A 5,256-nucleotide genomic window follows, 5' to 3' on the forward strand; every position below is an offset into this window, starting at 1 on the left:
AAAGCCCAGCGCATGCCTGGTATGGTATGAGACCACATTCATCTATATTGAATGAATTAACAGTAAGCCCAGCTCCAAATGGCAAAGCAAAATGATGATTGCCCCCAATATTCTGATCCATTTAGCTACCTAAGTGTGTGTCTTATTCACTTGAAGACTGAAGAACTCAGCCAACATTTTCTCTGCCAGAAATAGCCTTAATGGTGCAAGAACAAGTGAAATGACACCACAAGGAAGCAATCTGTCAAATCGGTAGTGTGGGACGTTTCTACAGAACAAAAATCTGAAGATCACCAACAGCTCTATGCCATACAATTTAAAAAGAAGAAGGGGAAGAAGGAGAGGAAGGAAAGAGTTGTAGAACAAAAGAGATTATGGATAAAAACAACTAGTGCAAAGACTAGACTTTCCTTGGACTCTGAACAATCAAAAGACATAGTGAGTGAATCTGGGAGAGACAAGTATGGGCTGGGTATTAGATAATTTTAAGGAATTCTCATTAATTTTGTTAGGTGTGACATTGACACAGTGATTATGGTAAAAGTAGAAAGCCCTTATCAGTCAGCAAAGCATACAGAACTGTCTCCTGGGAAAAAGACTCAACATCTTTACTTGTTTTAATTTTTTTTTCTTTCTTTACTTGTTTTTAAATCTCTAGTAAAGATTTGTACATGTGAGGGGCATTCAATAATAGAAGATTGGTCAGATGTTGATTATTGTCACAGTTAAGGATAGATACACAGACGTCCCATATACTATTAGCTCTACATTTGCATTCACTTAAAAATTTCCATAAGTAAAAGTTAAATGTAGGCAGCCCCAGCGGAGCAGAGATGACAATGTAAACCTTCAAGACTATAATTTCATGCTCCCTTGTATAGCCATATACCAGGGGGACCCAAGACAGCATTTACTGGGTTTTGTGCACTGACTTTGAACACTTTCCAAATGTGATAATCTGGTGCTCATTATTATTTTTTTTTAGATAGGAGATCATATGCACTGTTAGAAGCATCAAAACTTCATTCTATTCATCTTGAGCACAATATTCCTCCCAGTACAGCTTTTTCCTTGAAAGAGGAGGAGGGCAGACAGAGGCTGGGGTGAGAGGTCGGGAAGGAGAAACAACCAGTGAGTTTTCCACTTTCGCGAGAATGGCAAGATCCTTGGGGAGACAGTAAATTGAAATTAAGGCTGTCTCAGGCAGCCTACAGGATGTGCCTGCAAATGTAGACATATCCAAATGGTGAAAAAGTCTGTTTGTGCCCATTCATATGAAGTGAATGCCTTGTAATGTGCTCCAGCCCCTGGGAATGGTGGCTGGATTTCAGGAACGGAGGCCGGAAGAATGGGATGGATTTGACATAAGTACTTTTAAGTGCTCTGAAGCCTGGGCTCCTCCCTGTGGTTTAATAGCAAGGTCCACTGGGAGCTACAAGGAAGGAGCCTAGTGAATCCCTACAGCTTTTCGTTTTAAGGATAACAAATCTTAAAACAGGTGTGAGCTCAGAAAGATCCTTTTACTTCTTGTTTTTGGGCTGTTGTGGCCAGCCGGCTCTCTGTGTATTATTATCATTCCACAGAACGAAGTCTGGGGTGAGGGAAGGGAGGAGAGGTAAGAGAAGCTGAATAAACAAAAATTGCTTCGAGTGACTAATATTCATTAAGTCCACTGGTCATGCGCTATGAAATTTATTAAACTGTGGTTTCCAAGAGAATGTATTAGTGGAGCTAATGAACACAAATAAAAAAGAGGCCTCCAGGAAATGGCTTCCTGGGTCTGGATGAGGCTGCTGAGTAATGTGACAAGAGATTATAACGTTAAAAGCTTCTATTATAGTCTAGAAGGCTGATTATTGGAAGGGGTTGCCCTCCATGGGGGAGGGAAGATACGAGGGAGACTACAAGTCTGACTCTCCTGAAAAAGGGGCCTAATGCTTTTCATTTATATTCATTAAGGAAGGAGGCTTTGTGCTGAAGGCCTCTGAACCTCTGCGCTGCCATCTGGTGGAGAAGGGACTTGAGAGGCCATAGAGGACAGACAACAACCGCCATCTTTAAGATGTCAGGAATCTGCAGGTTGGCTTTACTGTTTCCCAAGTAGTAGCAGTGGAAACCCTTTGTGACTATGGCATCGGGAGCAAAAACTAACACCCACAAAGTAACCAGTATATGTAATCTGATTTAAATACTGTATGACGAGAGCTCAGCTCTCCCATTCTGCTGTCCTTTTCCATCAGGACCTTAGCAATGAATATCAATGTGGTCCTACCTGCAGTACTGGGCTGAGGTGTGACCCATCCTGAGGACATTTGTTTCATAACCTAGTTCTGTTTCTCCCATCAGAAACCTGGAGATAGGTCATCCTGGACTCTCCTCTTTCTGCTACCCCTGTCATCCAACCGTGGCCTCTCTAGTCACCATATCCCAGGACCACTTCTTACCATGTACACTGCTGCCACCCTGATCTGAGTCATTGGTGTCTTTCTCCCAGGTGATTGCAAAATAGCCTCCAAACTGTGCTCCTGGCTTCCAACCTTGCAGTCCACAGCCTGTTCTCCAGCAGCAGCCAAATGAACCATTAGAACAGGCTAGATCATCTCACTTCTCTGCTCAAAACCTACCCGGCGCCCTTAAGCTCACTCAGAGTAAAATTGGAAGTCATATGATGTGTTTCAGGCTTTAATGGATCTGACCCAGCTTCCTCTAACTTCGTCTCTTATGCTCTCCACTCACTCAGTCTGGTCCAACCACATTGGCCTCTTTGCCAGTCCTCAAAGAGGCCACACATCCCTGACTCAGCACCCTCCTCCTGGAAAGCGTTCCCCAGACATTGGCATGGCTCTCCTTCTCCCATTCTCCCGGGTCTCCTGCCAAAGTTACCTTCCTGAGGAGGCCTTCCACGACCACCCCACATAAAATAATACCTCTTCCTCTTCCTTCAGCGTTTTTATTTCTTTTCTTTGACTTATTGTATTAGCAGCATTCAGCACCTCCTGAAATGTTAAATATTTATGTGCTTGTGTCCTTTTTTTCATCTTCCCCAAATCCCCTACAATGGAATACAAGTTCCATGGAATTAGGGGCCTTGGAGGGAATATAGTATTTTTTTTAAATTTTCTTATTGGAGTTCAATTTGCCAACATATAGCATAACACCCAGTGCTCATCCCATCAAGTGCCCCCCTCGGTGCCCATCACCCAGTCACCCCAACCCCCTGCCCACCTCCCTTCCCACTACTGGAAGGAGCCTCGGTGTCCATCAAAAGATGAATGGATAAAGAAGATGTGGTATATGTATACATGGAATATTACTCAGCCATTAGAAATGACAAATACCCACCATTTGCTTCAACGTGGATGGAATATAGTATTTTTAACATAGTTCAAGTTTTCTTCTGAAACGTTAAAAGCTGGCAAAGTCAACCTGCTCCAAATCCTTACAGACTCTTGCTAAGCTCCATAGAGGTGGGTGTTTCATCTGACCTAGTCTCCCTCTCTTGCTGGCACCCAGTACTGTGTCTGGTGAATGGTATATGTACAGTAAGACTTTGTGGGTTTTTTTGGTAGCACTAGGGTTTATGAAGCCTTACCTGAGAAAGTATGGAAAGTTTCATGAATCTGCATGTCATCCTTGAATACGGGCCATGCCATCCTTCTCTGTATCGTTCCAATTTTAGTACATGTGCTGCCAAAGTGAGCCCAAGGCCTTTTTAAAGAGTTTTATGTACCAAATTCACTCATTCTAAGTGCCTAATTCAATGATTTTTTTTAACCAGATTTACTGAGTTGGTACAACCAATACCATAATCCAGTTTTAGAATGTTCCCCAAACTCCAAAAAGTACACTCATGTCCATTTGTAGTTTATTCTCACAACACCCCCAACCCCAGGCAACCAGTGATCTGCTTCCAGTCTCTATAAATTTGCCTATTCTGGAGATTTCCTAGATATGGGATCATATGAAATACGGTTATTTACATGTACCCTCTTTAAGTCAGTATAATGTTTTTGAGGTTTACCCACATTGTAGCATAAATCAGTAGTTTTTTATTTCCTTTTTGTTGTTGAATAGTACTCCCTTCTATGCATATACTATTTTTAATCCATTTATCACTTGCTAGACATTTGAATTGTTTCTATATTTGCTGTGAATATTCACATACACCCCTCATGAACATGATTTCCTGCCCTCTCTTGGGTAGATTCCTAGGAGTGAAATTGCTGAGTTATTTTGGGTTATGTTTAACTTTTTAAGAAACTACCAGACTGTTTCCTGAAGTGACTGTACCATTTTATATTCCCATCAGCAATACATGACCAATTGTCAGTACTGCCTGTTTTTCAGTTTATAGCCATTTTAGTAGGTATACAGAAGCATATCATTTTGGTTTCAATTTGCTTTTCTCTTACAGCTACTGGTGTTGAACATTTAATTCACAATAATTGTTAGCAGTTTTAATATCTTCATAAAACGTCCATTTGAATCTCTCTTTTTTAAGATTTTTAAAAAATGTATTAATTCATGAGAGCCACAGACAGGCAGAGACACAGGCAGAGGGAGACGCAGGCTCCGGAGGGGAACCTGATGCGGGACTCGATCCCAGGACTCTGGGATCATGACCTGAGCCAAAGGCAGATGCTCAACCACCGAACCACCCAGGTGTCCCTCCACTTGAATCTTTTACTCATTTTTATAACACATTTTTTATCTTCTTGTTATTGAGTTATAAGAGTTCTTTATGTATTTTAGATTCTGGTACTTCACAAAATCAATGACTTGCAAATATTTTCTTCCTGTGTGTGACTTGTCTTCCCATTTGCTTAAAAGTGTCTTGTGTAACACAAACATTTTAAATTGTGATAAGGTTCAATCTATCAGTTTTTTATGGATCATGCTTTTGAGGTGATATTTAAGAATTCTTTATTCAAGGTCACAAAGATTTTCTCCAATATTTTCTTGAAGAAATTGTGTGGTTTTAGCCCTTACACTTTTCTATAATCCACTTTGCAAATATTATGCATGGTGTGAGGTAAGCCTCTAAATGGATTTTTTTTTCCACGGGGAATCCAGCTGTCCCAGCACTATTGTTGAAAAAACCATTCTCTCTCCATTGATTGTCTTGGCCTCTTTGTTGAAAATCAATTATCCTTTAACGAAATGGGTTACTTCTGAACTCCCAGTTCTGTTCCATGGATCTGTTAGGTGTATCCTGCCATAATACCAACACTGTCTTTGTTGCTATGATGCTACAGC

General features: G+C 41.1%; 1 non-coding gene across 1 annotated transcript; it reads right to left on the bottom strand.

Annotated features, from left to right (window-relative positions):
* Window positions 1–3,596: 3,596 nt before the first annotated feature.
* LOC129515442 (U6 spliceosomal RNA) lies at window positions 3,597–3,703 on the bottom strand. The gene has a single exon (XR_008665581.1). It is a non-coding gene; the product is annotated as a U6 spliceosomal RNA (small nuclear RNA).
* Between the last annotated feature and the right edge of the window lie 1,553 nt (window positions 3,704–5,256).

Source organism: Nyctereutes procyonoides, unplaced genomic scaffold (assembly GCF_905146905.1).
Source record: "Nyctereutes procyonoides isolate TBG_1078 unplaced genomic scaffold, NYPRO_anot_genome, whole genome shotgun sequence".
Lineage (NCBI taxonomy): Eukaryota > Metazoa > Chordata > Mammalia > Carnivora > Canidae > Nyctereutes > Nyctereutes procyonoides.